Genomic DNA, 24,895 nt, shown 5'->3' with positions numbered 1-24,895 from the left:
CATTGAAATTACAACCGAGCTGGTAAACCTCGTAAAGAAGCTCTACAAAACGAAGGGCTTCAACAAAAGAGATCTAAAAAGGCAGTAAAAACGAAGGAAGGTTCACAGAACTCAAAGATGAAGTTTGAAGTTACATGCTACGGCTGCAACCAAAAAGGGCACATCAAATCCAACTGCCCTAACCTGAAGGAGGTCAAAAAGCAAAGAAGGAAAAAGATCCTTAAGGCAACATGGGACGAATCTTCATCGGAGGACGACGACGAGCTCGAGCAGACGAGTCTACTATTAATGGCCCGGACCAAATCGTCGAATCCGGAAGTGAGAACGAGTCCGAGGCGAGTCCGCAAAGCCACGGATCCGTATCCGTTACCGAAGGACCAGACCCCGCTGTAAGTATCTCCCGGTTAAACATTTTAGTTAGCTATTTATTGTGCAAATTAGCTAAGTCAAACCTGAAAGTTAAGTCACTTCTAAAGGAAGTATCTGTCCTTAAAGAAGTGGCTGACACTAAAACCTTACCTGACCAGAGTCAGACTGAATTTCCAACTCAAGTTCATAAACTTGAGGAAGAAAATTCAAGTCTAAAAAATCAGGTTAAAGATTTAAAAACTACTTTAGAACGGTTTTCTTTGGGCTCCAAGAACTTGGACTTAATTCTTGGGACACAAAGGGTCATTTACAATAGAACTGGGCTAGGATATAAAAGTAAATATAAATCTTACTTATCCTTAATAAACAAACAAAGTAGTAACACAGCCCAAGCATGGGTCCCCAAGTCCAAATTGATCAATCAAGTTGGACTTGGTCAATACTGGGTCCCGAAGGATCAAATACATTACCTCGATAGACCATATCGAGGCCGTGATCCAGGGGGAGCAAAAAGAAAAACAATAATTCAAAAATTAAATTCAAAATTTGAAATTAAATTATAAATTCAAAAATTAAATTCAAAATTCGAAATTAAATTATAAATTCAAAAATTAAATTCAAAATTCGAAATTAAATTATAAATTCAAAAATTAAATTCAAAATTCGAAATTAAATTATAAATTCAAAAATGAAATTCAAAATTCGAAATTAAATTATAAATTCAAAAATGAAACTCAAAATTCGAAATTAAATTATAAATTCAAAAATGAAATTCAAAATTCGAAATTCAAATTCAAAATTCAAAAAATTAAATTAAATTCAAAATTCGAAATTAAATAATTAAATCAAATTAAAAGGAAGGCTCCAGATTCTCTGGCACCTCCGAACTTAATATACCCGATAAGGGTAACCAAGAGTAGACCACCCGGCAGAGTAATTGAGGTTAGGTAAAATGGCCAAGGTTTAACTTGACCCACGGTACTGGTGAAATTTTTTGGATGATAGTACGTTAGGGAAGCTTGGGCATCGCATGTCTAGGAAGATATGGCTTCGACCTGGTGCATTTGGCCAAGTGGAACTGACCGAAGCTACCCTTAAAATGGATCCTAACTAGTTAGACCAAGGGTTAGTATTAAGTTCAGTGGGTAGGACTATTTGGAAAACCTCGAAGGCATGGTTACTTTAATGAGCTCCGTGTGACTCACCATAGCCCAGAAGTTTATCCAAAGAATGCTTACTTGTTGAACCCAAAGCTAAACCTGAATCTAATACAAAGTTAAACCAGACCTTTGAATTCAACAATAAATCATCTCACATCAATTATAGGATTCCCTGATTGACAATTTAGATCGGGTGAGATGACTAAGCAAACTAAATTTTAAATCTTACTTAAAGTTAAGTTAAACATCCTTCAAAATCAAATTAATTCAAATATCTCCAACCTAAACAGTGTTAATCAAGTTAAATTAATAATAATAATTAAAAAAAAAACTTTAAAACACTGTTCTAAAACAATTGCAACAATATAACCAATTATTGTTAACTTAGCCTGGGTAAGATAAAATTCTAAGGAGTCCACTTCAGTCAAACTATCTTTTATCCATTAACAAGAAACCAATTCATTCACTTTATGTGTAGGAGTTGGATCAATGGATGTTGGATAGTGGATGCTCCAGACATATGACTGGAGATAAATTGAAGTTTTCAATGCTCAAACTAAAAAATTTAGGATCAGTTGCATTCGGCAACAATGGTCAACTTAAAGTGATCGGGAGAGGTAATATCGAACTCAGCTCCGATTTTATTATTAGAAAAGTTCTGTTAGTTGAAAATTTCAATTTTAACTTACTAAGTATAAGCCAATTGTGTGATAGCGGATACTTAGTCACTTTTGACAAAGCTAGATGTTTAGTCAAAAATATTGAAAATCCTGAAATCACACTTAAGGGACTTAGGAAAAATAATATGTACTCAATCAATCTACCCACATCCTCAATAAAGTGTTTAATAACACAGGAAGAGGAAACTGACTTGTGGCACAGAAGACTGGGTCACACTCACACTAGACTCATTTCAAAAATGAGTCATAATGGTCTAGTTAGAGGTTTGCCCAAAATAAAATTCATTGAAAACTCAATCTGTAATGCTTGTCAACAAGGAAAACAAACTAAGTCAACACACAAATCAACAAATCTAGAAAGAACCAACTCGTTACTTGAGCTCCTTCACCTTGACCTATTTGATTCACATGGAGCCAAGTCACTAAGCAAGAATCAGTATTGCTTAGTAATAATTGATGACTACTCTAGGTTTACATGGGTAAGATTCCTAAAAACAAAAGATGAAACCTATGAAATATTTAGTAATTTTTGCAAACTAATAGAAAATGAAAAAGATACTAAAATTAAAAGAATAAGAAGTGATCACGGGGGAGAATTTGAAAATCATAGATTTACTCAATTTTGTAAAATAAATGGATACCTACATGAAGTTTCATGTCCTAGAACCCCTCAGCAAAATGGTCTAGTGGAACGTAAAAATAGAACACTACAAGAAGCCGCTAGAACTATGTTAAATGAATATAATTTAAATCACCAATTTTGGGCTGAAGCAATAAATACTGCAAATCATATTCAAAACAGAATTTTAATCAACAAATTTCACAAGAAAACCCCTTATGAACTATATTATCATAAAATTCCTAACTTAAACTATTTAAAAATATTTGGGTGTAAAGTTCACATTTTAAATACTAAAGATTATTTAGGAAAATTCACACCCAAATCTAACCCAGGAATATTTTTAGGATACTCCTCAAATAGTAGAGCCTATAGAGTCTACAATCAAAACACCCTAAAAGTTGAAGAAACAACTAATATAATATTTGATGAAGAAAATAATCTACCAAATATAAATGTGAATGTTGAACCAAGAAATATAGAAGATGACGAAATTCAACCAAATCTTAATAAACCAGAGGAACCAGCCCCTGACCCAATTATAAGACCAACTAGGGCCAGTACCTCTCATCCACCTGACCAAATCTTGGGTAATCCAAACCTAGGAGTCAGAACTAGATCTTCCTATAGAATCCATAGTCAGATTGCCCTAATTTCTAAAATCGAACCTAAAACAATAGAAGAAGCACTACCCGACCCGGACTGGATCATAGCTATGCAGGAGGAACTAGCACAATTTGAAAGAAACCAAGTCTGGGACCTTGTACCTAAACCCATAGATAAATCAATAATAGACACCAAATGGGTTTTTAGAAATAAGTTGGATGATCAGGGTGATATCATAAGAAACAAAGCTAGACTAGTAGCCAAAGGGTTTAGTCAAGTTGAAGGATTAGACTATGATGAAACCTATGCACCGGTAGCTAGACTCGAATCCATTCGAATGCTATTAGCCTATGCAGCAAATAAAGGGTTTAAATTATACCAAATGGATGTTAAGTCAGCCTTTTTAAATGGTTTCATCAAAGAAGAGGTCTATGTAAGCCAACCCCCAGGATTTGAAGACTTAAACAATCCTACTCACGTATTTAAGTTAAAAAAGGCCTTGTATGGACTTAAACAAGCCCCTAGGGCATGGTATGAATGGTTGTCCAATCACTTAATTTCCAAAGGCTTCAACCAAGGTAAAATAGATCCAACTCTATTCGTAAAAACTGTAGAAAAAGACATCTTCATAGCCCAAATCTATGTTGATGATATAATTTTTGGATCTACTAACTCTAAATTTCTAAAAGAATTTGTTAAATTAATGGAAAGTGAATTTGAAATGAGTATGGTTGGTGAACTTAATTTTTTCTTAGGCTTACAAATAAAACAAACTAAAGATGGAATTTACATTTATCATACTAAATATGCTAAGGAGTTAATTAAAAAATTCTGCATGGAAAATTCAAAGATAATAAACACTCCAATGGCAACCAACATCAATATTAACTCTGACCCAGTAGGAAAACCAGTAGACCCAAAATATTATAGAAGTGTAATAGGTAGCTTATTGTACCTAACTGCAAGCCGACCTGATATATTGTTTGCTGTAGGTATGTGCGCGAGATACCAATCCTGTGCAAAAGAATCACACTTAACCTATGTTAAAAGAATACTTAGGTACATTAAAGGTACTCTAAATATAGGACTCTTGTACCCTAGAACTTGCACTCTTGACCTTCATGGCTATTCTGACTCAGATTACGCTGGATGCAAGTTAGATAGAAAAAGCACAAGTGGCAGTTGTCAATTTCTAGGGCAATGCCTTGTAAGTTGGTCAAGTAGAAAGCAACATTGTGTTGCTTTATCTACCACTGAAGCTGAATGTATAGCCTTAGGTGAATGTGCATCTCAATTGCTATGGATGATGCATACTTTTAAAGACTATCAGCTAGAATATCATAAAACAAAAATTTCAATTGATAATATAAGTTCAATAAATCTAACAAAAAACCCAATTCATCACTCAAGGACTAAACATATAGAGGTGAAGCATCATTTTGTAAGGGATCATGTAGCTAAGGGTGATATTATACTCAACTATGTTGAGTCAAAATCAAACCTAGCTGACATTTTCACAAAACCCTTACCTGAACTTGAGTTCAGCTCACTTAGAAGACAAATAGGCATGTGTTGGGTAGAATAGATACTATAACTTCATATTCTTTACTTTTTTTATAACTTCTAGGCAAAATTGATTTACCAAAATCCCCACTTTACTAGACTTTCGAAAGTTGGATTTAGTCTAGGATTGTACCCTTAGAAATCATGTTCCTCCAGGACTCAGCCAGAGCATCTCACAAACACCTAGGTTTACCTTGATTGTGTTTGTAAAACATAGAATGGTGTGAGATGCATAGGGTACAGCCTGGACTCAAGAATGCTTATTTCTGTGCATCAATATGAGTCTGGGCATTAAATACATAATTAACAGTAATCAAATCAAGTCTTCCAGCCTTAGTCAAATCTAACTGGATCAATTGACTTGACTTGACTAACCAGGTGAACACTGTTGCCCTCTAGGCAATCAGCAAGTAGCTAAATGGTTAGACAGTTGGTGGAGGCAATATTAAAGTTTAAGCATGTTTGTACTTAAGGGCTCTGATACCTGATCAAAACCAAATCTTGACTCATGCTTGGACTTTAGAACACCGAAACCTTACTAAAACTAAATTAAGGTTATCTCTTCTCCTTTGGACTTTATCAAAATTTTCTCCAAACTTAACTTTCAAATATCTTCTTCTTTGAAAATTCTTTTTAAACCCTTTTGAAAATTCATTAAGTTGTTAAAGCTTTCCCTTGCAAATTTATTTGAAAATCACTGAAGTTGAAACTTGTATTTTGAAAATTTTTCTATGAAAATTTTGGAAACCAATGTTTTTTTATAGACTCTATAGACTCAAAAAAGCTCATGTTTTTCTATGTCTATTCAAACAAAATAAATTCTAAGGTTCACTTCCCTTGCCTAAGTTAAAATGTTTTTAATTCTGTCTTGAAAATTAAGTTTTTCAAAACTGGCTCATTTTTTATATATGGCAAAGGGGGAGAGTAGAGAAATTCAAAGTAGAGAAATTCTAAAGAAAAAGGAAACCCTGTATTAAGGGGGAGCTTCACAAAAAGTTTACAAAAAGTTTAAGTGTTAGCTTAAGTTAGGCGTTCATTTGAATTTAGATACTTAAGCTTGCTTAATATACTTATGCATGTGTTTTTTCACTTAACTTTGAATCTGGGTTGCCATAATCAAAAAGGGGGAGATTGTTGGTGCGGGAAGCATCCGACGATTGAACCTGAATTTTGATAATGGCAAAGGATTCAAAGTTAAGGGTTGTTGTAATCTGACATGGTTGAATGAGTATTTCAGGAAAGTCCTAGCTGCGGTTAGGCAAAGGGAAAAACCCTAGGGGGTGGTAACCCTATGCGGAAAGTCTTGGAAGGTCGATAGCTTCAAGCAAAAGTCCTAGGGGGTGGTAACCCTAGGTGGAAAGTCCTGGTGTCGCGAACCAGCTGAAAGTCTGGACTAGCCGGGAAGCGGATGTCCAGCAGAAAGTCCGGAAGCATCGAGTGCTGAGCAAAAGTCCAGTCGATCTGGAGGATCGACTAGCAGACGCGTTCCCCGTAGAGGGAACAGTAGGCGTCGGGTCGACCTAGGATTTCCGGTTGGAAATCCGAAGTCAGACTCGGACAGTCCGAAGACTGTCAATTCTTCTTTACGATGTTTTGTCTTATTCTAACACTGTCTTGCAGGGGATTTTGCTCGGACTAACCTTTGTTTGCGGTGAGAATCGCTTAAAAAATTTGTCCGGCGCCGGATGGATCCGGCGCGGAGGTCCGAGCGCCAACAGTCCGGCGCACGACCAAAGTTTATCCCTGCGAAGTTGACACGTCGGCATCCGGTTGGCTGGCCACGTCACACTCCAGCGCCCGGAAGGATCAGCGCCCGGAACATCATATAAAAGAAGGGTCAAGGTGCAGCTTCAAAAAGACAAGAATCTAAGTAATCTCCCTGCGACAAGCTGCTAACGACTCGATCTAGAAAGTGCTGCAACGACACCCCGACAACCCAGAGCTTCGATTTAGTCTTTTGTTGTCGGTATAATCTGTTTACTGCTTTAAATTGTAGTTAATCTGTAATAGTTTTATCGTGCTTATAGTTGTTGCCCATGGAAAGCGATCAAGGATCGCGGGCCTTCGAGTAGGAGTCGCTTCAGGCTCCGAACGAAGTAAATCTTCCTGTCTCTCTGTGTTTGTTATTTCTTTATTCCGCTGCGTTTTTACTCGTTTGTTTTACGAATCGAAAGAAATAGCCACGAACGTTATTCACCCCCCCTCTAGCGTCGTCTCGATCCAACAGTGTGTGGTGCCACACAAAAGATTATGTTATCGATTCCTTATAAATTATAAATAGTGGCTCATAACCAAGATGGATTGAGACAAACCATTAGAAAGATGGATTGAGACAAACCATTAGAACGATTGTAGTGTAATTTGGTATTAGTCTGTCTTGGCTATAAAATTACACTAGTACACTATGTGTGAATTGAGCAGGACCATTTGAAGTTGTTCGATTTATACTGACTATATAAAAGAACAGAACCTTTGTTATTATGGATATGCGTTCTCTTAATCCCTATATAATAACAAGTACATATACTTAGTATTTATTTCTTTAACTTATCAATGAGTGAGATTTTTTCGTTAAATTAATAGACCCGAAGAGTTGGGAAATAGTACTATTTATATGGTGTGTTGTTGATTATAGAAGGAATCCTTGTCCTAATTATTTAGGCTGATGATGTCCCCTTGAGGAGCTCATAAGGATTATTATATAAAACCTGCAGGTGGACTTAGTCCGACATGATAATAAAGTTGAGTGGTACTACTCTTAGAATTAGATGTTAATTAATTGAGTTGTTAGTAACTCATTTAATTAACGGATATACGATATCTTAAACACAGGGAGATTAACTCACTCATGATAAGAAGGAGCCCATATTGTAATATGGGATTGGTGCGGTAGTTCAATAATAACCCTTTATTGGTATGGGTTATTATTGATGGACTTGGGTTGGGTGTTAGGGCCGAACACAAGAAGCCCATGTTGGGTGCTACTTGAAATTTCGTACTGTTTCCCTTGATGAAAAATTTGTACAAAAACAGAACTTTTCCTAGCAGCCCATGTGCACTACAGAAGTTAAACTTGGATTGCAAATGAAACTTAACATTATTAATCCAAGTTATTCTTCAGAAGTTAAACTTGGATTGGAAACGGAACTTAACATTTTTACTCCAAGTTCAACCCATGTGTTCTTTAGAAGTTAAACCATATTACAGAAGTTGATTAAATATCTTTTTCAAAGATTAACTTCCAGGTTAAACATAGCGAGGCACTCGGCCTTCTTGGGTATGGGATCATCCACCACTTCCTAGACAAAGTCTTTCAAAGAAAATAAATATTTAAACTTCTTACAGTAACCTTAGGATTAACTATAGAGACCACAATAGAAACACAAAATCGAAACATAAAATTGATAGCCTCTTCTATTGGTATTTCAGGATCCATACAAAGAACACAAACTAATTATGCAGCGGAAACAAAAAATTAGTTATACCTTTCTTTGTATCTTAAAGACCTCTTGATCTTCTGTTGTATTCCTCTCCTCCTCTTGGGCGTCGTGTGGACTACGATCTACCAAGATGAAATTCACCCGAACCTTTCTTCTTTGCCTACAAGTTTCGGTCACCCAAGGAATGCGAAAATAGGAAACTTCCTTCTCTTCTTCTTCCCCTCAAAGCAAACCGGCCACAAGACGATGGAGCTTGATGTGTCGCTATCCTCAAGAGAAGAAAACAAAGGGAGAAGAGAAAGAGAGAAGGGTCGACCACCAAGGAAAAGAGAAGAGGAACTTTAGGTTGTGTTGTTCCATAAGGCACCATCTACCTCTCTTTTATAATCATTGGTGAATGCTAAAAAGGAAAGTTTTAAACATAATTTGTTGGATCGAAAGCGCTAGAGGGGCGGAGGGGGGGTGAATAGCGCTCGTGGCTTTCACTTTGCGTTTCAGAAATCTTACGAGTAACGCAATGGAAATAAATAAAACAACAAGCACACAGAAGACTCCAAGATTTACTTGGTTCGGAGCCTAGGGCGACTCCTACTCCAAGGCCCGCGATCGTTGATCGCTTACTGTGGGCAACAACTATATCGCGCAAAGGTTTGTACAACTGAGAATTACAATAAGTGCAAATTAAAGTAAACTCATACCGACGACAGAATCTAAGAGTCGCGGAGCTCCAGGTCGTCAGAAACTTGTAGCAGCACTTCAGGGTGTTTTTGAGGCAGCACGTTGTAGCTTGATCACTTGGAAGATGATCTTCTGAGCCTCTGCCTCGAACCCCCTTTTAAACAGTGTTGGAGGCGCCTCCAAGCCTGTCCGAGGCGCCTCCAGGCTGCTGAGTCGTACGCGTGGATCAGCTCTGATCTGGTCGCGCCTTATCCCATTAAAGGCGCCTCCAAGCTGGTCCAAGGTGCCTCCAACACCTGGTCCAAGGCACCTCCAGTGTGTTGGTGCGGGAAGCATCCGACGATCGAACTCGTGTTTTGATAACGGCAAAGAATTCAAAGTTAAGATGTTTGTTAGTCTAACAAGTCTACTTAAGGATTTCAGGAAAGTCCTAGCTGCGGTTAGGCAAAGGGAAAACCCTAGGGGGGCGGTAACCCTAGGTCATAGGGGGTGGTAACCCTATGCGGAAAGTCTTGGCAGGTCGAGGGCTTCAGGCAAAAGTCCTAGGGGGTGGTAACCCTAGGTGAAAAGTCCTGGTGTCGCGAACCAGGTGAAAGACTGGACTAGCAGGGGAAGCGGATGTCCAGCAGAAAGTCCGGAAGCATCGGGCTTGAGCAAAGTCCAGTCGATCTGGAGGATCGACCGGCAACAGGTAAATCTTCCGAGGGAACAGTAGGCGTCGGGTCGACCTAGGGTTTCCATTGAAATCCAAAGTCAGACTCGAACAGTCCGAAGACTGTCGTTTATTCCTTACTATGTTTTATCATATTCTAACACTGTCTTGCAGGGTATTTTGCTCGGACTAACCTTTGTTTGCAGGTGAGGAACCTGCTGGAAAAAGAGTGTCCGGGCACCCGGAATGGATCCGGGCGCCCGGGACCAAAGTTTATCCCCTGCCGCCACGTGGAGCATCCTGGTTGGTTGGCCACGTCACACTCCAGGCGCCTGGAAGAGATCCAGGCGCCCGGAACCGCATATAAAAGGAGGGTTGAGGTGCAGCTTCAAGAATAACTTTGAAAAGCGATCTTCTGCAACGTGCTGCGAATACGACCATCCTGAAGTGCTGCAAGTACACCCCGACGACCCGGAGCTCAGTCTTTTCGATTCTACATTGTTGTTGGTATATTTTATTATTGTACTTGCAATCTGTAACTATTTAACGGATTTATAGTTGTTGCCCACCGAAAGCGATCAAGGATCGCGGGCCTTCGAGTAGGAGTCGCCTTAGGCTCCGAACGAAGTAACTCCTTCGTGTCTGTGTCTCTTAACTTAATTTCCGCTGCATTAACTCTTACGTTTTACGATTCCGATAATCGAATGATTTTAGCCACGAGCGCTATTCACCCCCCCCTCTAGCGCGGTCTGGATCCAACAATTGGTATCAGAGCGGGGTCGTTTTGAATTGGTGCAACCACCTTTCAAAACAAATTTTTTCCGTGGTATTTTTTTGAAAAAAAAGGGGTCAATTAACATTTAGCTTTATAGCTATATTTTAATTCTTTTATCGAATCGTTTTTTGCTCAAAGTTGGTCAATACCACTTGAGCTCGTTTTTCTGCCTCCAGCACTACTAATCCAAGACTCAGTCTTGGAATAGATCTTCGTGTTTTTACACTTTTTCAAATCAAAATGTCTCAACAAGAGGGGTTCAGTACTGTTCATCCCCCACTATTCTCCGGAGATGATTTCGGTTACTGGAAGGGAAGAATGGAGACGTATCTGAAGATTCAGTTCGAAACATGGATGATCATTAAGACGGGACTTCAGCTACCATCCGATGACGACGGCAAACCGACTCCCTGCGAGAAGTGGGACGCCTCTCTAATCAAAAAGGTGGAAGCCGACGCCAAAGCTACCTGCACCCTCCAGTGCGGCCTTACCAAGGAAGAGCTCAACAAGGTCGGCCCATTCACCTCCGCAAAGGAGCTCTGGGAAAAGCTAATCGAACTCCACGAAGGCACTGACGACACCAAGGTAAGTAAAAGAGATCTTCTACTTAATAAGTTATATAATCTAAAGATGCAGGAAGGCGAGACGGCGAGTTCTGTACATGCGAGAATCCAAGACATCCTCAACTCTCTTCACGGAATCGGGCAGAAGATAGAGAATCGGGACGTCATAAGGTATGCTTTAAACTCATTTCCAAGGAATACATTGTGGGCATCAATGGTAGATGCCTACAAAGTCTCTAAGGATTTGTCCTCCTTAAAATTAGACGAATTATTTAGTGAGTTTGAACTCCATGAACAAACTAATGCACAGCCATCCGAGAAAGGGATTGCTTTGGTTGCAGGAACGAGTCGAACACGGGAATCAAGAGGACGGCGAAAAGTTGAATCGGAATCAGAAGACGAACCCGATTCAGAAGATTCAGAAGATGAACTGGCCAGCGAATTTGTGAATCTTGTAAAGAAACTCTACAAGAAGAAAAAGGGCTTCAACAAGAAAGATCTAAAGAAGGCAGTTCAATCCAAGGAGGCTCAACAGAACTCAAAGACAAAGTTCGAAGTCACTTGCTACGGGTGCAACCAAAAGGGGCATATAAAAGTCAATTGCCCCAATCAAAAGGAAGCCAAGAAGCAAAGAAGAAGGAAAGTCCTAAAGGCAACCTGGGACAAATCTTCTTCGGAGGACGAAGACGACGAACTCAACCAAACGAGTTTACTCGCATTGATGGCCCGGGACCAGATCATCGAATCCGAGAGCGAGTCAGAAGCAGACTCCGAACAAAGCCACGGATCCGCATCCGTTTCCGAAGGGCCAGACTCCGCTGTAAGTATTCCTAGGCTTAACAATTTAGTCAATTATTTACTTCGCAAATTAGCCAAGTCAAATTTGAAAATTAAGTCACTTTTAAAAGAGGTAACCGTTCTTAAAGAAGTAACTCAATCAAAACCTTTAACTGAAGATTCAACTCAAGTACAACAACTTGAGAAAGAAAATTTAAATCTGAAAAATCAGTTAAAAGATTTAAAAATTACTTTAGAAAAATTCTCTCTGGGCTCCAAGAATTTGGATCTAATTCTTGGGACACAAAGAGCCATCTACAATAGAACTGGGCTAGGATATAAAAAGAAATATAAATCCTATTTATCCTTAATAAACAAACAAAGTAGTAAATCAGTCCAAGCATGGGTCCCCAAGTCCAAATTGATCAATCAAATTGGACTTGGCCAATACTGGGTTTCGAAGGATCAAATATACTACCTCGACAAACCATATCGAGGCCGTGATCCAGGGAAAGCTAAAATGAAAACGATCTTAATTTAAAAATTCGAAATTAAATTAAAAAAAATATTTAAAAATTCAAAATTCGAAATTAAATTAAAAATCAAATTCAAAATTCAAAATTCGAAATTAAATCAAAAAACCAAAATTTGAAATTCGAAATTAAACTCAAAATTAAAAAACAAAATTCAAAATTCAACAAATCGAAATTGTGAAAAGTAGATAGAGGATCCAAACTAGCTTGCACCTCTAACTGAACTACCCGATAGGCTAACTGAACCTAATTTACCCGGAATGGGTAAAACAAGAATAGACTACCCGGTAGGGTAATTAAGGATAGATTAAAAAGGGTTAGATTTAACTTGAAAGACAGTACTGGTGAAATTTTTGGATGATAGTACGTTAGGGAAACTTGGGCATCGCATGTCTAGGAAGATATGACTTCGACCTGGTGCATTTGGCCAAGTGGAACTGACCGAAGCTACCCTTAAATGGATCCTAACTAGTTACACCAAGGGTTAGTATTAAGTTCAGTGGGTAGGACTATTTGGGAAACCTCGAAGGCATGGTTACTTTAATGAGTTCCTTGTGACTCACCATAGCCCAGAAGTTTATCCAAAGAATTCCTACTTGTTAAACCCAAAGCTAAACCTGAATCTAACACAAAGTTAAACTAAACCTGTAAATTGAACCTCAATTCATCTCACATCAATTATAGGATTCCCTGATTGGCAATGTAAATCGGGTGAGATGACTAAGGAATAAAATTGTCTTTTCAAACAAAATTCAAAATTATTTAAAAAATCATTTCAAAATTGTTTAAAAATCTTTTTAAAAAAAAATCATTTCAAAATTATTTAAAAATCTTTTCAAAAATCAATTTCAAAATTATTTAAAAAATCATTTCAAAATTATTTAAAATTTTTTTCAAAAATCAATTTCAAAATTATTTAAAAAACCATTTCAAAATTATTTAAAAATCATTTAAAAATTACTTAAAAATCTTTTCAAAATGAATTTCAAAATTACTTAAAAATCTTTTCAAAATCTTTACAAAAATCAATTTCAAAATTATTTAAAAATCTTTTCAAAATTACTTAAAAATCTTTTCAAAATGAATTTCAAAATTACTTAAAAATCTTTTCAAAATCTTTACAAAAATCAATTTCAAAATTGTTTAAAAAACCTTTTCAAAATCTTTACAAAAATCATTTCAAAATTACTTAAAAATCTTTTCAAAAATCAATTTCAAAATTATTTAAAAATCATTTCAAAATTATTTAAAAATCTTTACAAAAATCAATTTCAAAATTATTTAAAAATCATTTCAAAATTATTTAAAAAATCTTTACAAAAATGAATTTCAAAATTACTAAAAATCTTTTCAAAAATCAATTTCAAAATTAGTTGAAAAACTTAAAATTCAAAATTATTTGAAGACCTTAAATCTCAATCAATAAACATAGTGTCTGCTTCAATCACGCTATCTCCATTAAAAAGAAACCAATTCAACTACTTCATGTGTAGGAATTGGATCAATGGATGTTGGATAGTGGATGCTCCAGACATATGACTGGAGATAAATTGAAGTTTACCAAACTCAAGTACAAGAGTCTAGGATCAGTTGCATTCGGCAACAACGGTAAACTTAAAGTAATCGGAAAAGGTAATATTGAACTTAGTTCCGATTTCATTATTCGAAATATTTTATTGGTTGAAAATTTTAACTTTAATTTACTAAGTATAAGTCAATTGTGTGACAGCGGATACCTAGTTAATTTCGATAAATCTGGATGTCTAGTTAAAAATATTGAACATCCAGAAATTAAACTTAAGGGACTTAGAAAAAATAACATCTACACAATTGATTTATCAATTTCCTCAATAAAGTGTCTCCTGACACAGCAAGAGGAAACCCAACTGTGGCACAGAAGGCTGGGTCACACACACACAAGACTTATTTCAAAAATGAGTCAAAATGGTCTAGTTAGAGGTTTGCCCAAATTAAAATTTATTGAAAATTCAATCTGTGATGCATGTCAAAAAGGAAAACAAACCAAGTCAACCCACAAGTCAACTAACCTAGAAAGATCCAACACCATACTTGAGCTTCTTCACCTTGATCTATTTGATTCACATGGAGCCAAATCACTAAACAAGAACCAATATTACTTAGTGATAATTGATGACTACTCTAGGTACACTTGGGTGAAATTTCTAAAAACAAAAGATGAAACCTATGAAATATTTAGTAATTTTTGCAACTTAACGGAAAATGAAAAAGATACTAAAATTAAAAGAATAAGAAGTGATCACGGAGGGGAATTTGAAAATCATAAGTTCACCCAATTTTGTAAAATAAATGGATACCAACATGAATTTTCATGTCCTAGAACCCCCCAACAAAATGGACTAGTGGAACGTAAAAATAGAACTTTACAAGAAGCAACTAGAACTATGTTAAATGAATATCACTTAAATCATCAATTTTGGGCTGAAGCAATAAATACTGCAAATTACATTCAAAACAGAATTTTAATTAATAAATTTCATAATAAAACAGCATATGAACTCTACTATAATAAAATTCCCAATCTAAACTATCTAAAAGTATTTGGGTGTAAAGTTCACATTTTAAATACTAAAGATTACTTAGAAAAATTTACACCCAAATCTAACCAAGGAATATTCTTAGGATACTCCTCAACCAGTAGAGCCTTTAGAGTATTTAATCAAAATACCTTGAAAGTTGAAGAAACAACTAATGTAATATTTGATGAAGAAAACAATTTACCTAATATAAATGAAAATATTGACACTAATCCTAGAGCAGCAGACGATGATGAAATCCAATCTAACCTTAATGAGTCAGAAGAACCAGTTTCTGACTCACAAATAAGACCAACTAGAATAAGCTCCTCTCACCCACCTGACCAAATTTTGGGTGACCCAAACCTAGGAGTCAGAACTAGATCGTCCTATAGAAACCTTAGTCAGATTACTTTAATTTCTAAAATTGAACCTAAAACTATAGAAGAAGCCCTGCCTGATCCAGACTGGGGCATTGCGATGCAGGAAAAATTAGCCCAATTTGAGAGAAACCAGGTCTGGGACCTTGTACCTAAACCCATAGATAAATCAATAATAGACACTAAATGGGTTTTTAGGAATAAGTTGGATGATCACGGTGATATAGTAAGAAACAAAGCAAGGTTAGTAGCCAAAGGGTTTAGTCAAGTCGAAGGCTTAGACTATGATGAAACTTATGCTCCAGTAGCTAGACTCGAGTCCATTAGGATGTTATTAGCCTATGCAGCCAATAAAGGATTCAAATTGTACCAAATGGACGTTAAGTCAGCCTTTTTAAATGGTTTTATCAAGGAAGAGGTCTACGTAAGCCAACCTCCAGGGTTTGAAGACATGGACTACCCTAATCACGTATTTAAATTAAAAAAGGCACTATATGGACTAAAACAAGCCCCTAGAGCATGGTATGAAAGATTATCTAATTACTTAATATCCAAAGAATTTAACCAAGGACAAATCGATCCTACTTTGTTCGTGAAAACCATAGGAAAAGACATCTTTATAGCCCAAATTTATGTTGACGACATAATCTTTGGTTCAACCAATTCAAAATTCTTAAAAGAATTCGTCAAATTAATGGAAAATGAATTTGAAATGAGTATGGTTGGAGAACTTAATTTCTTCTTAGGTTTACAAATTAAACAAACTAAAGATGGAATCTACATTTATCAAACTAAATATGCTAAAGAGTTAATTAAAAAATTCTGTATGGAAAATTCAAAAATAATAAATACTCCAATGGCAACCAACATAAACATTGACTCTGACCCTGAAGGAAAACCAGTTGACTCAAAATACTATAGAAGTGCCATAGGTAGCTTACTCTATCTAACTGCAAGTCGACCCGACATATTATTTGCAGTAGGTATGTGTGCAAGATACCAATCCTGTGCAAAAGAGTCACACCTAACATATGTTAAAAGAATACTGAGGTATATTAAAGGAACTCTAAATGTAGGACTTTGGTATCCAAGAACTTGCACTTTTGACCTTTATGGCTATTCTGATTCAGACTATGCCGGGTGCAAGCTAGACAGAAAAAGTACAAGTGGTGGTTGCCAGATTCTAGGTCAGTGCCTAGTAAGTTGGTCAAGCAGAAAGCAACATTGTGTTGCTCTATCCACTACAGAAGCTGAATACATAGCTTTAGGAGAATGTGCATCTCAATTGTTATGGATGATGCATACACTAAAAGACTATCAACTAGACTATAAAAATACTAAAATCTTTATTGATAATATCAGCTCAATTAATCTGACCAAAAATCCTATACACCACTCTAGGACCAAACACATAGAGGTAAAACACCACTTTGTAAGGGATCATGTAGCTAAAGGTGAAATTACACTCAACCACGTTGAGTCCAAATCAAACCTAACTGACATTTTTACAAAACCCTTACCTGAACTTGAGTTCAGTGGACTTAGAAGGCAAATAGGAATGTGTTGGGTAGAATAGATATCTTACTATTATTATTTTGTTTTCAAATTCTAGGAAAAACAGTTTTCAAAACTCCAATTTTACTAGACTTTCAAAAGTTGGGTTTAGTCTAGGATTTCCCCCTAGATATCATGTTCCCCTAGAATTAAGCCAGAGCATCTCACAAAACACCTAGGTTTACCTTGATTGTGGTTGAAAAACATAGAATGGTGTGAGGTGCATAGGGTATAGCCTAGACTCAAGAATGCTTATATCTGTGCATCAATATGAGTCTGGGCGTTAAATATGCAATAAACATTAATCAAGTTAAAGTTCTCCAGCTCTAGTCAAGTCTATCTGGACCTAAATAACTTAAACTTGACTAACCTAGTAAAAGTTATTGTCCTATAGACAATCAGCAAGTAACTAAAGGTTAGACAGTTGGCAAAAGATACTCAATTTCTTTTTCAAGAATGTTTTATTCACTATGGCTCTGATACCTAATATATAAACATGACTTGTGCTTGGACTTAAGGACCAACTGAACTTAAATGAATAATCTGGTCCTAAAAACTTAAATTCCAATTGACCTTAACTTCCAAACTCTGTTGAATATTGCTAACTTTAATCATGTACAACCCCTTACACATTGCCCATTTTTTTGAGTTATGGCAAAGGGGGAGAGTAGCAAAAATATAGTAAATATAAAATTCAAGTTAAAAATTAAGGGGGAGCAAAAGTTAAGGGGGAGTATATAGGGCAAAATTTACTTTAGTTACCTTGTTCATCTATACTTAGCAAATTTTGCCTGTGTTTAAAATGACTATCTATTCGCTTGTTTACTTAACTTTGAATTTGTGTTGCCATAATCAAAAAGGGGGAGATTGTTGGTGCGGGAAGCATCCGACAATCGAACTCGTGTTTTGATAACGGCAAAGAATTCAAAGTTAAAATGTTTGTTAGTCTAACAAGTCTACTTAAGGATTTCAGGAAAGTCCTAGCTGCGGTTAGGCAAAGGGAAAACCCTAGGGGGGCGGTAACCCTAGGTCATAGGGGGTGGTAACCCTATGCGGAAAGTCTTGGCAGGTCGAGGGCTTCAGGCAAAAGTCCTAGGGGGTGGTAACCCTAGGTGAAAAGTCCTGGTGTCGCGAACCAGGTGAAAGACTGGACTAGCAGGGGAAGCGGATGTCCAGCAGAAAGTCCGGAAGCATCGGGTGCTGAGCAAAAGTCCAGTCGATCTGGAGGATCGACTGGCAACAGGTAAATCTCCTGAATGGAGTAGGTGAGGACGCGTTCCCCGCAGAGGGAACAGTAGGCGTCGGGTCGACCTAGGGTTTCCAGCTGGAAATCCAAAGTCAGACTCGGACAGTCCGAAGACTGTCGTTTATTCCTTACTATGTTTTATCATATTCTAACACTATCTTGCAGGGTATTTTGCTCGGACTAACCTTTGTTTGCAGGTGAGGAACCTGCTGGAAAAAGAGTGTCCGGGCGCCCGGGACCAAAGTTTATCCCCTGCGCGACTTCGCCACGTGGAGCATCCTGGTTGGTTGGCCACGTCACACTCCAGGCGCCTGGAAGAGATCCAGGCGCCCGAAACTGCATATAAAAGGAGGGTTGAGGTGCAGCTTCAAGAATAACTTTGAAAAGCGATCTTCTGCAACGTGCTGCGAATACGACCATCCTGAAGTGCTGCAAGTACACCCCGACGACCCGGAGCTCAGTCTTTTCGATTCTACATTGTTGTTGGTATATTTTATTATTGTACTTGCAATCTGTAACTATTTAACGGATTTATAGTTGTTGCCCACCGAAAGCGATCAAGGATCGCGGGCCTTCGAGTAGGAGTCGCCTTAGGCTCCGAACGAAGTAACTCCTTCGTGTCTGTGTCTCTTAACTTAATTTCCGCTGCATTAACTCTTACGTTTTACGATTCTGATAATCGAACGATTTTAGCCACGAGCGCTATTCACCCCCCCTCTAGCGCGGTCTCGATCCAACACAGTGACCTCCGAGGCACCTCAAGTGTCTCTGGACAGTTGGCTTCGGCTAGCACCCGAGGCGCCTCCAAGCCCCATGGAGGCGCCTCGGACACTGTTTATAACGACCCGACCTTTTGGCCTCTAGGGCGGCCCTTGCGACGGCCCACTGGCGGCCCCTTATGTCGTCAGCCCATTTGACGACCTCTAATGTCGTCGACCGACGACCCTTGGCCGTGCCGTTACTCACTAGGTCTTTCCACCCCTGGCAGTGGATTTTTGCCTTTCCCAAGATTCGAACTCTAGACCTCCAGGCTAAGTAGTAGAGTTTATGAATCCTGGTAGCCAAGTGAGGCGCTCACTTGGCTACCAGGATTCATAAACTCTACTACTTAGCCTGGAGGTCTAGAGTTCGAATCTTGGGAAAGGAAAAATTCCACTGCCAAGGGTGGAAAGACCTAGTGAGTAACGGCACGGCCAAGGGTCGTCGGTCGACGACATTAGAGGTCGTCAAATGGGCCGACGACATAAGGGGCCGCCAGTGGGTCGTCACAAGGGCCGCCCAAGAGGCCAAAGAGTCGGGTTGTTATAATAAAAAGGTGCATCTCACTTGGTTACCAGGATTCATAAACTCTAATACTTAAGCCTGGAGGTTTAGAGTTCGAATCCTGGGGGAGGAAAAAATCCACTGGCCAGGGGTGGAAAGACCTAGTGAGTAATGGCACGGCCAAGGGTCGTCGGTCAACGACATTAGAGATCGCCAAATGGGCCGACGACATAAGGGGCCGCCAGTGGGCCGTCGCAAGGGCCGCCCAAGAGGCCAAAGGGCCGGGTCTTTATAATAAAAAGGCGTATTTTTATTGTAACAACCCGACCCATTTGGCGGCCCATTTGGCAACCCTCGGGTCGTCGGCCGTCGACCGTCGGCCGTGCCGTTACTCTCTAGGACTTTCCACCCCTAGCAGTGAATTTTTGCCTTCCCCAGGATTCGAACTCTAGTCCTCCAAGCTTAAGTACTAGAGTTTATGAATCCTGGTAAAAAGGCGTACGGCACGGCTGACGGTCGACGGTCGACGACCCGATGCTCACTTGGCTACCAGGATTCATAAACTCTAGTACTTAAGCCTGGAGGTCTAGAGTTCGAATCCTGGGGAAGGCAAAAATCCACTGCCAGGGGTGGAAAGTCCTAGAGAGTAACGGCACAGCCGACGGTCAACGGTCGACGACCCAAGGGTCGCCAAATGGGCCGCCAAATAGGTCGGGTCGTTACATTTATTGTAATGACCCGACCCATTTGGCGGCCCATTTGGCGACCCTCGGGTCATCGACCGTCGACCGTCAGCCGTGCCGTTACTCACTAGGACTTTCCACCCATGGCCAGTGGATTTTTTCCTCCCCCAGGATTCGAACTCTAAACCTCCAGGCTTAAGTATTAGAGTTTATGAATCCTGGTAACCAAGTGAGATCATAAACTCTAATACTTAAGCCTGGAGGTTTAGAGTTCGAATTCTGGGGGAGGCAAAAATCCACTCGCCAGGGGTGGAAAGTCCTAGTGAGTAACGGTACGACCGACGGTCGATGGTCGACGACCCGAGGGTCGCCAAATGGGCCGCCAAATAGGTCGGGTCGTTACAATAAAAAGGCACCTTTTTATTGTAACGACTCGGCCCTTTGGCCTCTTGGGCGGCCCTTGTGGCGGCCCACTGGAGGCCCTTATGTCGTCGGCCCATTTGGCGACCTCTAATGTCGTCGACCGATGACCCTTTGGCCGTGTCGTTACTCACTAGGACTTTCCACCCATGGCAATGGATTTTTGCCTCCCCCAGGATTCGAACTCTAGACCTCCAAGCTAAAGTACTAGAGTTTATGAATCCTGGTAGCCAAGTGAGCGGATTCATAAACTCTAGTACTTAAGCCTGGAGGTTTAGAGTTCGAATCCTGGGGGAGGCAAAAAATCCACTGGCCAGGGGTAGAAAGTCCTAGTGAGTAACGGCACGGCCAAAGGGTCGTCGGTCGACGACATGAGAGGTCGCCAAATGGTCCGACGACATAAGGGCCGCCACAAGGGCCGCCCAAGAGGCCAAAGGGCCGGGTCGTTACATTGTTCATCCGAGGTCTAAGTTGCTCCTTTGTTCCTGTAAATTGTGTTAGTCCCAAACACAAACCCTACAAAACAAAGTTAGCACAGAAATAATATGATAGATATACTTGACAGTCGTTGGACTGTCCTGATCTGACTTCAGATTTCCAACCGGAAACCCTAGGTCGACCCGACGCCTACTGTTCCCTCTACGGGGAACGCGTCCTCACCTACTCCACTCAGGAGATTTACCTGATGCCAGTGCGATCCTCCAGATCGACTGGACTTTCGCTCAGCGTTCAAAGCTTCTAGACTTTCTGCTAGACTTCCGCTTCCCGACTGGTCCAGTCTTTCACCTAGTTCGCGACACCAGGACTTTCCACCTAGGGTTACACCCCCCTAGGACTTTTGCCTGAAGCTCCCAACCCGCCAAGACTTTCCACATAAGGTTACCACCCCCTAGGGTTTTCTACCTGCCTAACCGCAGCTAGGACTTTCCTGAAACACTCAATTAAGTGCATTTGATCACAAAAGAACTTAACTTTGAATTCCTTTGTCATTATCAAAACAACGGTCGATCGTCAGATGCTTCCCGCACCAACAATCTCCCCCTTTTTGATTATGGCAACTAAAATTCAAAGATAAGTAAAATAGATGCATACAGTTTAAGTAAGCAAAACTTAATAAATTTTAAATGCACGCATGGTTAAGCTAAAACTTAAACTTTGTCAGGCCCCCCCCTTAATAAAGGCATTCTTTAAAAATTTTCTTTAGAAATTTTTGCTTTTGAATTCTGAATTTCTCTACTATCCCCCTTTGCCATTTATCAAAAAGAATGAACACATTTGAAAAAATCTTAACATTTCACAAAAATTTTAGGACAAAAGAAAAAAAAACTAAGGAAACTTTAAGACACTTTTTTTAAAAACGATCAAATCGCTAAGTGAAATAGTTTGAGTTCGAGGTTAGTTTTCTAAAACTTTATCAATTAATTTTGTTAGAGAAAGATTTTTCTTTTGTAGCATAGCAAAAGCAACTTTAGTTTTAAGCAATTTAGTCAAGATTTTGAAACATTAGGATTTTAATAAGGGACAAAGTATTTTGGTAACACTTGGCTTTTTATAATATTCTTTAGCTAATTGAAACCAAGGTCTAAAGAGCAATTTTTATTTCAAAAAAAAGCTAAAATTTTGACTTTTTAAAAATACTTAGTTAAAATTTCAAAATACTTAGCTTTTAAAATGGCCAGAATTTTGAAAGCGCTTAGTCTAAAAAGTACAGAAAAAATGACTTTTGCAAGTTTAAAGTTTTGAAAACTTAGCTAAATTTGAAAGAATTTTTCTTTTAGACAACTAATTAATTTAAAACTTTTGAGGGCAAGGGAGGAGCTTCAATCCTTAATGTCCAAGCATGAGTTAAGTTAGATTGATTGTAAATTAGCTAATTTCTTCTTTAAGTAAGGTATCAGAGCCTTAATGTTTATGCCTGAGTGAACTCAAGAGGTTTAAACATCAAGCACGTAGGTTCGTGGCCATATGTCTAACCATTTAGCTACTAGCTGATTACCTAGAGGGCAACAACTTTCACTTGTTTAGTCAAGTTAAATCAATAGATCCAGTTAGATTTGACTAGTGCTAGAAGACTTTACTTGATTACTGTTAACTAGGTGTTTAACGCCCAGACTCATATTGATGCACAGATATAAGCATTCTTGAGTCCAGAATGTACCCTATGCATCTCACGCCGTTCTATATTTTTTAAACACAAACAAGGTAAGCCTAGGTGTTTGTGAGATGCTCTGGCTGAATTCTAGGGGAGCATGATTTCTAGGGTAGAGCCTAAGCTAATTCCATGTTTTGAAAATCTAGTAAAATTGGAAATTTTAAAACCAATATTTTCCTAGAATTTTTAAAACATAAGATGATTTTAAAACCTGTAGGAAACTGATATGAAAATTAAAAACTATTCTACCCAACATATTACCATTTGTACAGATTGTAAACAACTAAAACTCATAAACATAGATAAATAGAGGTCAACCAAATACTAGTACAATCAGAGAAGACAACTAGGTGTCTGTCCAAGATACATCAAGTGATAGTGTCAAAAGGCAGGATCATCGAAAGCAGGATCATCAGCTGGAGGGTCGTCAGCTGGAGGTGATGCAAGAGGCTGCTCGGGTGCAGGCTGAGGCTGTCCCTGGCACTGTATCTCGCCTCGGAGAGAAACGAACCCTGCAGCTATCTCGGATCGAAGAGATCAGAGGAAGCGATGGCTATCTAGCACATCCCGTCGTGTCTGAATAGACTGGATCTCGAGCCGAGCGAGTCTGTCCTCGACGGAAGGAGGTGCCGAAGTCGAAGGGTCGGCTGATGTGGAGGGTCCGACAGAGGTGGAAGGATCTGTGAAAAACTCCTCTGCTAAGAAGTCGGGCCACTCCTCACCCTCACCTGGTACGTCCTCGGCCTCTGGAGCACCAGGAGCAGCGACTGGCGGTGGTCGGCCCTTTCAGGCCAGAATCCCCTTGGCAGTGACCTCTACACCCGCTAATCTAAGACTACGCTGACCTAACTCATCATATATAGTAAGTGGGATGAGTGTCCCTCTGGTAGTGTCTATCCTAGAGGTAGAGAAAATCTGGGTCAGGATGATGTTATGAAACATATGCAGTGCAATGTCTATATCTAGGCGTTGGCTAAGAGCGTACAAAAAGAATGAGTGGGATGATCTCATCTTCGAGACGTCTCGAGATGTGATGGGCAGGATGTATGTTTCGACTATGTTGGCCGACGTTGGTGTGGCCCAGAGGGTTTGTAGGTATGTCTCAGATTGTCACCCGTACAGGGGAGATGCTGTCGAAATTTCTTCTGGCAGGGACTCCCTCGGGGCGTGATAATTTATTTGGCATCAGAGTGACCTTGTGACCATGAGTGCGCCAGTGGCAGGAGCACCCAGGGCACCACCTAGCGAGGGAGATTCTGGGATTTGTCTGTGGTATGATTCGTAGTTACACAACGAGGACGTTGTGTCTTTAAGTGGGGGTGATTGTAATACCCTGGTTCTGAGATTCTGGTTAAGTATGGCTTAAAAGGTTAGATGATACTATCCATATCACCAAGGTGCACCTTCCTTTTCGAAAGCCCAAACTTAATAACTCCAAAGTTAAGTGTGCTTGGCTTGGAGAAATCTGAGGATGGGTGACCTCTTGGGAAGTTTTCCAGGGTGCGGGCGAGTGAGGACAAAGCACGCTGAAAGGACATACGATGGTCTGTGGAGTTAGTCGTCAACCCGATGGGCAATTCTGGTGGCGTTCTCGGTTCGGTGTGGGTGGGGTCGGGCCAGGGGCGTTACAGGCTCTGTTCTATGTTAATCCTTCTTGCTTGGATTAAGGGAAGTGTCGGATCACTCCATTCCTTTTTCCTCCTGATCAGATCTTGCACCATCTCTTCTTTGCTGCAGATTGAGGTCACGGGATTGGTGAAGAAGAGGTAAGGTGCATAGTTGTTGCTAGAAATTAGTTGGTGATATGTTTTTTTGTTGAATTCTGATCTATTCTTCTTGATCCGATTAATTTCAACAGTGAGGTTCTGTTCTGTGGGGTGTTCTTGGCTCCGCCAGCAACTCCACCCAGCAGTTACCCCTTCTAGCAATAACAACCACCTTGTTCCAGCAATCTTTTCAGCTATGAAATGAGGTAAGGAGTAGGTAATTGATCTTAGTTGTAGATCATGTTGTAATTTGATCATTTTAGTGGTTGATTGTGCGTAGATTTATTATTTTAGATTAATCTAATGGAATGATTAGGGTTAAGGCAATTAACCCTAGTTAACCATTGGATTTAAATTTAAGTAGGCAAATGGTTATATGATTAGGGTTTTCCCTACATTAGTCTTGGGGATTTTATTAGCTATTTAATTATTCTAAATTTTAGCTAAATAAAACTATACAT

Source organism: Zingiber officinale, chromosome 9B (genome assembly GCF_018446385.1).
Source record: "Zingiber officinale cultivar Zhangliang chromosome 9B, Zo_v1.1, whole genome shotgun sequence".
Classification (NCBI taxonomy): Eukaryota; Viridiplantae; Streptophyta; class Magnoliopsida; order Zingiberales; family Zingiberaceae; genus Zingiber; species Zingiber officinale.
Note: the sequence above shows the minus strand (reverse complement) of the source record.